This window comes from Pteropus alecto, unplaced genomic scaffold (genome assembly GCF_000325575.1).
Source record: "Pteropus alecto unplaced genomic scaffold, ASM32557v1 scaffold81, whole genome shotgun sequence".
NCBI lineage: Eukaryota > Metazoa > Chordata > Mammalia > Chiroptera > Pteropodidae > Pteropus > Pteropus alecto.
Window position 1 is genome coordinate 10765230 of NW_006433378.1, and position 10406 is coordinate 10775635.

The window sequence follows — 10406 nt, forward strand, 5'->3', positions numbered from 1 at the left end:
TGAAAGATCACAAAAGGACAAATACTGTATGATTCCACTTATGTGATGCATCTAAAGTCGTCAAATTCATAAACAGAAATTAGAATGGTGAATAGTGATTGCTAGGAGTTGGAGGGAGAAGGGAATGGGTTTAATAGGTTTAATGGATTTGATGGGCACAGAGTCTCAGTTGCAGAAGATGAAAACAATTCTGGACATGGATGATGGTGGTGGTTGCGCAACAATGTGAATGTACTTAATGTTACTGAACAGTACGCTGAAATATGGTGAAAATGGTAAACTTTATGTTAAATATATTTTGCCACAGTAAAGAAAAATCATAAAAGAGGGCTTGTCTTTTCGTAACAACAAAAAAAAAACACCCTGTGTCATAAGAAACTGACCTAGAACAGGTCAAGACATAGTTCATTAAAAACAATGAAAATTAAAGACACAGAGACAAGCAAAAGTATCACGACACTTAGGGAAAAAAATGAAGCTGGTTTCCAATTTCTCCGCAGAATTTTCAATACCAGAAGTCAGTGTAGCAATTACCTAAAAGATGCTTAAGGAGAGAAAGCATGAACCACGGATTTTATGTTCAGACAAACCGTACTCAAGTATAAAATTTACAGATAATTGTTTTAAATGTGCAAGAAATGGGATTTTACTCCCAAGAGGACTTTTTAAGAAAACCACTAGAGGAAGAGACTTCAGCTAATTAAGGAAAGATTGTTGAAAACATGACAAGAAAACTAGAAGCATTGAATATATTTAACTGCAAAATGAATGCAAAGATTAGGGTAAGTCAGAGCAGGCAATGGTATGTTCCCTGATGATAAAGAAACGATAAAAGAAAAAATTAGGAAAGAGAAGGTAGAAAAAGACCGGAAGAATTTCCTTATTGTCTCTTTTGAAATATCTGGAAGCCAAAGAATATCATTTACAGATGACAAAATATAAATATGTGAAATATAATATTTGTAATTTACCCATTACCACAATCATGCAAAAAAATCAGTGGTTAAGACAATAATCTTTAATACTCAAGATATGTGTGGTTTGGCTGGGGAAGCTCTGTTTCAAAAAGCAAGTGTGTGGCTCCAGGTGTTCTCTACATGGTATCGTCCTTTCAGGGACAATGAACTGTCTAGCAAAGTGTGATCTTATGGTTATGGCAGCTACTTAAGAAACACGCAAGGCCTCTTGAGTCTTAGAGTTGAAAAAAGGCCTCCTGTGGTGGGTGAAGGGGGTCTAAAAGTACAAACTTTGGGGTGTAAAATAAATAAGTCATGGGGATATAATATAGAGCATAGTAACTATAGTTAATAATACTATTGTTACTTGGAAATTGCTAAGAGAGTAAATTTTAAAAGTTCTCATCATAAGAAAAAAAAATTTAATTTTGTGACTATGTATGGTGATGCATGTTATGTTGTACCCCTGAAACTAATATACTATTATGTTAATTTACCTCAATTAAAAACAAATTTTTTAAACAAAAAAGCTCTCACTTTTCTGAGCTCATCTTTTTCTTGTAGTATCTTATCATGTGCAGCTAAAAGCAACAAAAATGTGCTCTGACCTTCTTCCTAGAACCATTGCCTAACCTTCCATTCTGCTTGGATCACAAGATCATTGGGTACATTTAAATTGTTTCAATTTTCAGCAACAGTTTTATTAACTATTTTTACACTGTCTAACAGTATATTAGGTTGAGTAATGCCCAAATAATGCCTCCTCGGAGCTGTCCATCCACATCCTAATCCCTGGACCTGTGAATATTGTACCTTATATAGCAAAAAGTCTTTGTAGATGTAATTAAATTAGAAATCTTGAGGTGGGGAAAATTATCCCGGGTCATCAAGATGTGCCCAATACTAGTAATCGCAATGTCTTTATAAAATAGAGGCAGGATCAAGGTCAGAGAAGGTGATGTTTTGACTGAAGCAGAGAGAGATCTGAAGATATTACTTTTCTGGCTTTGAAAATGGAGAAAGGAGCCATGGACTCAGGAATACAGGCCAACTCTAGAAGCTGCAAAAGGTAAAGGAACAGATACTCCCACAGAGCTACCCTTAGAAATCAGCCCTATTAAAATAAAATCTTGACTTCAGACCACAAAGACTGATTTAGGACTTCTAACCTCCATAACTATAAGATAATAAGTTTGGATTGTTTTAGGTCACCAAGTTTGTGCTAATTTGTTGTAGCAAAAATAGAAACAATATACATGGGTTATCAATTTTCCAAATTTGTATAAGAACTTATTTTCTCACCAACTTTCCAACCTCTGACTATAAATATGAAACAAAAATTCATTGGAGAATGGAAAAAAATGAACTGGCTGTACAGCAAGTTCTACTGATTGTCTCATCTAAAATACCTAAACACTAAATATATCACTTCAATTTGGCAAGTCAAGTAATATAAGTTTATGCACATTCAACAGTACAAAGGAAAAGAGTAAAAATGATAAACATTGGAAGAGAGAGGAGAGGGAAAAGAAGAAAATGTACCAATTTTATTATTATCAAGAACTAATAGACACTATCTAAATTAATCAAAAATAAAGGTATTAAGATTATAACAATAGGAAAAAATATTCTTAAACATTAAATGCATGCATGCACCTGCACCTACAGACACACCACATATGCATACACCAAAATCAAAGAGGCCATATAGTGAAAGTGTACAAAAAACATTGGTAAAAAAACCCAGAAAACATAACAAGATAATATGAAAATAAAAGGATAGGAAAAAGAACACCATGCAAATGCAAATCAAAAGAAATAGAGTCATAATTTTATTATCAACTAAGATGGAACTCCTGGTGAAAACATGAAGTAGTACAAAAGGAGGATCTTTACAATTATTTAAGGTACATTCACAATGAAGATGTAATAGTTATGAATACCCATGTACTAAAAAGCATCACACCGTTATTCAGAAAACAGAAATTATAGAATATTCGAGGAGTCATACATTAAACACACAAGCAGGGACACAGTTGTTCCTGTGATTTTTAGCTCAATCCAACAAATATTTATTTAGTTCCCACTAAACACTGGGAATCATAGCAGTTAAAGAAATAGACAAAGACTCCTTCCGTGTAGTGTGCATTCTTGTGTGGAGAGATAAATAATACGTAAAAAAAAAAAAAGTAGAATATATAATATGGTAAAGGGCGATTGGTTCTGTGGAGAAATTAAAATAGGTAAATGAGATCCAGAGTCCTGAAGGTATGGGTCTTGATTTAAGTAGAGTGTGCAAGGGAGACCTCAATGTGGTAGCGATTTTGAGCAGTGTTTTGAAGGAGGTTACCTGGATGAAGATGTGATGAGAGAAGAGCTAATAGAAAGTAAATAAAAGAGGAAAGGAGTAAAAAATGTACTTTTTTACTCTATACCTTTTATAAAAGAACCATGTGGTTATAGTATCTTTTCAAAAAAATTAAAAATTAAGCTATACTATGTAGAGAAAGGTGACTTGGAGAAACAAGCTGAACCATGAGACAGAATATCTGAGTTTGAGTTCAGGTTTGGTTACTAACTTGCTTGTGAATGTGAATGAGCCACTTAATCCCCTCATTTTCGTTTCCAAGTCTGTAAAAATGGCGAGATTAGATTAGGTGATCTTTAAGTCCTTTCTTTAATATTCTGTGAATCTGTGATACAGTGTTCACTAAACTGTGGCCTAGGAGGATAGTTTTGGAGTCTAGGTATTATTCAACCTTTTTATCAGCCCTTCTATCCTCTGCTTCTCTGCAACACACAAATGATAAATGGCTGTTTTTCTAATTCTAAAATTACATAATTCAAATCATGTAAAGAATAAATATTAGAAAACTCAGAAAACAGCACTTTTTCAAGGGATTCAAAACTATATAACAGGAAAATTCCCTAAAAAGGTAATTTCAAACTAGCCTTTTAGGCTTCATTATCATAATAAAATTACAAATATATTTTAATATATTTAATGTAAATCTATAAAAATTACCTTTTTATTCTCTTGTAGATTGTGATATGGCCTTTGGATGAGCCTCAGAAAATGTTCTGTTCATCATAAGATTAAGCTCAACTAAAACAGTGAGTGAAATATTCCTTTCTCTATATCATTTGATAATTTGTGATATAATATGATTTATGTTAGTCTTATAGTTATAACCCTAAGTTCTGACTCCTGGTTCTGTATTTTGTGGAATTAACTCTTTAGAATAAGATCTTACTTACTTCCCTGGTAACTTCTACAATACATACTACAGAGATCTGTACAAATGTATATTCAAGAATGGTTCTATCTTGACTTACCCATGATATTAGGAAAGATATGAGTTAGACAATCAGGTGCAGCCTTCTTAGAGGATGATGGCTTCTAAATTCTCCTGCCTTGATGTAAGTGAGCAAATAAGAAAAATAGGCAAAGTATACCAAGTCTCTCCTGCCCACTAGATCAACCAAGAGAACAAATGTCCCAAGTATGAGATCCTATCACTTATTCAATAAAAATATTTGCACAGTCACAGAATAAAATAGTGGTGTTTTTGCTCTTCAATCCTATCTAAAAGGAATTTGACACCCACATATTTCCTTCAATAGCAAGTGAAGGATGATGACCTTTATACATAGCCTTTGTCTCAAAATGGGGATTGAATGAAATTCCTTGAGAGCAAGACTGCAACATGCGGTACAATCTCTGGAAACATGGAATGTGGCTGGTGCGCCATTTTGGTGAAGTGTCTTACTACATTTCTTTTTTCACTAATCTAAATGTACTCTGCGCTTTCCATGGAGACTTTCTTGAAACGGTGGCTTTCTTGTCTAGGAAATGATAAAGCTATTTCAACACTTGCATTGCAGTGTTTAAATAAACGGTCTTTAAATAAATGGTCCCACATATTCCCACTCCTATATAATGACAAGTTTATACACTATCTTTATTCTCCATGCATGAAAGTATATGTTTGTGATTATTTTCATCAGTATCTCTTATAAAATTGTATAACTCCCTAAAGTCAGAAGAGTAGAATTAAACATTTTTTTAGCCAGAAAGGAATCATGTTAATAAAAACAAGTTTCAGTCAGGGAAATAAAATACAGTCTCACTTCTTTGCAGCTGCTTTAGCACGTGAGCCAACAGAAGTTGTGTGCCTCTACTCTGAGGAATTCTGTCCTAATGATCTGCAATTATCATGAATATCACCTGCTTTGAATTTCTTACTCTTGGTTCCTTGACTAATTTTCCATTATAGAATTTATTTGTGTTTGCATGTAGCAGGTCAATGATATGTAAAATGTATCTAAATATTCTCTTTATGTTTGTCTTCTCTATACCTCTTTTTATTGTGTTAAATTACCATATTATTCCTGTATAAGGACCTATTATAACTATAGCATATCCAAACTAGAATAATATCGTATGATGTTGTTACTAACAATTCCAAAAAAGTATAGTACTGCAGTAATGATTTGGCAAATTATTCGGTCCTCTCAAATATTAAGATTTTCACTAAAACTAAAACTTCAATTTGTTCAATTATATTTCTTTTTCTTGCTCCCTTCAGAAGATATCAGAAAATTGAACTAGACACTATCTTTATTTGGATAAGTAGCTTTGTACACAAAAAAATGCTCTAAAATTATAAATTGGGTTGTTCTTGGGAAATTGAAATCCCACCAATTAAAAATCATTGTTCTCATTTCTAAGAAATAGCTGAAATTAAAATGTTATTTTACAGTGCTATTAAAACTGGACAGGAATTGATATAAGAAACAAAATCAGTCATTTTTCCAAAGTAGACCACAAGCAAACACTAGAAGCTAAACACCGAACTAAAAAAATATTAAATATTTTGTTAAATCCATAAATAAATAGTAACAGTCCAAATTGGCAACAAACTGAAAAACATATTGTTCTGGATATATTTTTAATGCTTCCTTGTTTTCTACCTCAATAGAAAATGATCCTGGTTTTACTGTTCGAACAAAACATATGTGAGAAATCTTTAGGATGTATATTTCTAGGGATTTTTGGATTTAAACTTAGGTACTCTAGTTCTTCCAAAGGTAATAGATAGCCTTTGAGATATTAGTACATTAATATTGTTGTCACTTAAAACTGCTCAGTACTTCCTGGAATCTTGAATCCAGAAATTGATGAGCTGCCTTAGGGAAATCGTAGCTGATCACTAACCAACTGTTTTCACTTCACAGGACACATGAATTAGCAAAAGCCTTCCAGGGATTCCATATTGTCTGAAAGAGACCACAGCTTGTCTGGAACATCTTCATGCCAATCATTGAGTTCATCTAAAACCCCTAAGACAGAAGGGAAAAAGTTTTTGAATCTTCTTTGCCGCTGAAGTTGCAGAGGTGGTCTGTTGTAGACTTGAAGTCCCCTAAAAAGCCAGATTGGCATGGTTTCTGAGATCTACATAAACTTCCAGGTCTACTAATTCCCAATTTAACTGCTAAATACAAGACCCTCAATTATGTGAAGTGAAAATATGTAGAAGAAAAAACTACATATTCTGCCCTGAAGGACCTAACAGGCTAAGAGCAAAGGTAATGAATCTAAAGAAACATCTGGCTAAATGGTGAAAACTTAATTCACCCAATTTGGAGCCATACTCATTCTACTTGGACCAAACCTGTGCCTTCTCACTCATCTCTTAGTATAGTAATGGTGCCTCCCAAGACACATACGTAGCACCTTCCTAATTTCTTCTCTGTACCATTCTATTCCTATTACCCATGTTTTAGGTATTAAAAAAAAAGAAAGAAAGAAAGAAAAAGAAAACCTAATATTATTTCCCCCCTTAAATAACTATCTGACTTGTTCCCCTCATCCCATAACTTGTTCAAAATGACAATTCTAATATGCACATCTGATCACATTCCTTATTGGTAACCTACAAGCTGAGCTATAAACTTGTATAGAAGCTAAGGATTTTACCATCTCACTCCTCACTGCCTCTCCCATCTTACTTCTTACCATTTCCCTCTGTGCAACTTAAGTTTCAGGCATTCTGAATTATTTAGTTGTCCTCGAATATGTGATTAAACACATGCCTTTGCATGTGTTCATCTGTCTAGCATGCCCTTTTGCATGCACCTAGCTGTATACCCTCTATGGTTCCCTATGAACTCTTTTTTATTCTTCATTCTCAATCCAAGCATTTTTTCTTTTGTTATATATTTCATAATGTCCTAGATAATAATATAGTCATTTATTCATATAATAGCATCTGTTGTTCTATACTTCCAGGTCCTTTTCAACATGATGTTATATTTGTTCTCATGTCTGTCTCACCATCAGACTGTAAACATCTTGAGGGTAGAGACAATATGGTTTTTTTCCATCTTTTATTCCATATCTTACTGCAATACTGGACACATAAAAAATTCTCAATAAATATTGGGTAAAAAATACAATTATAAAAAGTAATAACCCCAAATAGCATTTAGAAAATGCTATAACTATAATTGAGTTGAGTTGGGAAATCAGGAAAGGCTTTATGGTATAAGTTATACTTGAGTCAAACATAAAAGAATGCATAGAATTTACAAACATGGAAATGAAAGGAAGAAAATGCTTAGCTTGGGAAATTGCTTGATCAATAATAGGAAGATGAGAACATATTTCCTGTATACGAGGAACTGGCCTGAATAGAGAATGAGTGTAAAATAAAGAACTATAATAAATAAGGTAGAAAAGTCAGTTTGTGGAAAACATTGTTAGAAATTGTGAATATCTGGCTAAAGAGTATAAATTTATGTTTTTTATTTAGAAAATAAATTATGGATCCATGAAAGGATTTTGCATTTACACATACACAAGCACACATAGTCTGTCAGAAAAGGAAATTATAATAAATTGAGTAGGAAATTTAGCTTAGGGTGAAAGTATGAAAGTTCAGATACAATATTTTTCTCTAGAAAATATAGATTTATTAAAGGATAAATAGATAATCCTGCTACAAGTGATCTACAGATACAGATACAGCTATAGGTATATAGTTAGATAGATACAGATGATATAGAGATAGATACAGATACAGACATTGACATAGATAGTCTGGCAAATTTAAGGCCAAAGAATGAAATAGTAGGGTATTGACATAATGTAAAAGAAAGATTTTGACAACTTGAAACTGGATAATTATAATTCAGGATATATAACATTCCAGGAGAGATAATTTACATAATTTGATATCTGGTTAATGGAAATGGAAATAGGAGAAAGAGAAAAGACAGGGCAGAGAGAGAGAGGAATCAAAGAACCCATTGATTTGGCATCTTTTATCTATTACCTTGTACTATTAATTTGCTTTCTTTGCATAAGCCAGACAAGTTTACTGTAGGTAGGGCCCTTCATTGTATATTTTGAAATCCTACCCCTCAACAGAAGGTGTGGAGGTAATCAACAAAATTGAATTGACCTGACCACAGCTGGATAGTTAATGTGACTTACTCTCCACAGCTGCTGCCATCTATGGCATTTGACTGTTTTCTTTGAAATTTGGATCCCCTGGGCAAGGGCATGGCTATGTTGACTTACCTGTCTGTGGTTTATCTTATGAATACTGATCACCAATCAAATCCATACACTGTGCCTTTCAAAGACCTGAGACTATATAGCACTTAGCTTCAATATTCTTATATAGTTCAATGGCCTCTGCTGTTTAATTTCACTGCACATGGGGAAAAAATGTGCCAGCTTGAGGAAGCACTGTCTTATCGTAACAGTAAGTACAGTGTTTTATGTTAAACTTAGTGAAATGTACCATGTTTACTAACAAATTATTCTTAGCAAAAATAGCAACAATTGTGCATCTACCTAAAGCTCCAAAAAATACTGTATTTATCTTTCGATAGTAAAATGTAAATTTAGAAAAAACAAGGGAATTAAAACACTGAATCCTTTATGTACTCTTTATTTTGTTTTCTCTTTGCGAAAAGCAAGCTGTGCTGTGTAAAGGATCACCTCGAGAAAAAAGTAATGCCAAAAATATGTGTGGCTACCACTTTAAAAAATCCTATTATCTACCTCTATTTGCAAGTTTGTTCCCTTTTCTTTCCAAATTATTTTTATTATAATTTAGACATATAGAGAAATTACCTCCTAAGATATACCAATCTTGAATACTGCCTGTTATGTCTAGAGTAGCTATTTCAAAGCTTTCTAAAAATCCTTGTAATTTTTAGGAAAATACGGGGACTGTCTTTTAAATCAAAGATTTTGGCTTTTCTTTAGAAAGCATTTGGCCAATAATGATTGAGTCTGAACTTTTTAAATATCAAAGTTTTTAGAAAACTGTTTTTCAGAGATGTGAGTCGTTGAAAAGAAACTTGTGAATTACTACTGTTCTTTTTTTGCGTCTATACATGACAGAATATACTGTTCCTATGGTTAATTTAGTCAAAGAAACCGTTTGATCTGAATGTTTGACCAACTGACCAGTGGTTTAACTGAGTTCACAGCCATCGTGCTGCCCTGGTCATGCGTGTCCACCCGGGCTTTGTTTGCGTGCTGGCAGTCTTTGCACAGAGAACTCACAGCATATGCCAGGTGGCCATGTGTCTGAGGCAGAGGGAAGGGAGAACAAAGCAGGAAAAGCTTCCATTTGGACAGAGATGCTTTAAGCCATCCAACTGCCAGTAACATATTAAAGAGAAGAAAATGCAGCGATGCCTGAATACACTCAACAGTAAACAACTTAAGTCCGAGATTCAGATCACAGATCTTCCTGTGCTGCTGCTGACAAGTTCAGCTTGAGCATGGCTGCAGGAGACAAAGAAACCTGCTCCAGGAGGAAAATAGGAGAGGAGACCCTCACAGATTTTAATCTATCTCAGATGCATGTTTTAGGAACCTATTATATAACAACCGCTCTGTTCTTATGTCACAAACCTGTTCTGTTGAAGGTGGGGATGGGGGAAGAGGGTACTAGAATGGCAAAAACAAGAATGCCCTGTCCATCTTTTTCCTCTTTATATCTACCCTCCACTTGGTATTTACCATACTGCTCACCATCATCTTCCCTGTAAACTGCAGAATAGAGTGAGCAGATGCAAATGCCACCTCAAAAGTGCTGGGGGCTACGAAACATTATTTTAGAAAGGAGGTATGCTGGTGTGGGTTCCTTAAAAGTGGAATGTATAATTTCTCATATTAAGACAGTATTGCCCTCATTCCCTACATCATGCTTTAGGATAAATGAAATGTTTTCTCTGCATCACTTTCCCGTCACTCATTTACTGAGCAGCTGCTATGGGCCAGCTAGTGTGCTGAGGAAGACTCACTTTCAGTTCAGGATTTACAATCTTACTAACAGTGCTACTGAGCCCCATTGTGCTCATCTTACAGCTAAAAACACACACTGTCAAAAGAGTCAGTTAACTTGCCCAGGCTCACTCAGCTAA

At 34.2% G+C, this 10406-nt stretch overlaps 1 long non-coding RNA gene across 10 annotated transcripts in view; it reads left to right on the forward strand.

Moving 5' to 3' along the window:
• The window catches only part of LOC107195425, a 292038-nt gene extending 283132 nt beyond the window's left edge, over positions 1-8906 (forward strand). For 9 of the 10 annotated variants that reach the window (XR_003045232.1, XR_003045226.1, XR_003045228.1 and 6 more), the window contains 3 exons: positions 1889-2025; positions 4000-4070; positions 6195-8906. This is a non-coding gene — a long non-coding RNA (uncharacterized LOC107195425). The remainder of the gene's footprint in view (positions 1-1888; positions 2026-3999; positions 4071-6194) is intronic. The other variant, XR_003045233.1, reaches the window with a different exon arrangement.
• Positions 8907-10406: the final 1500 nt, after the last annotated feature.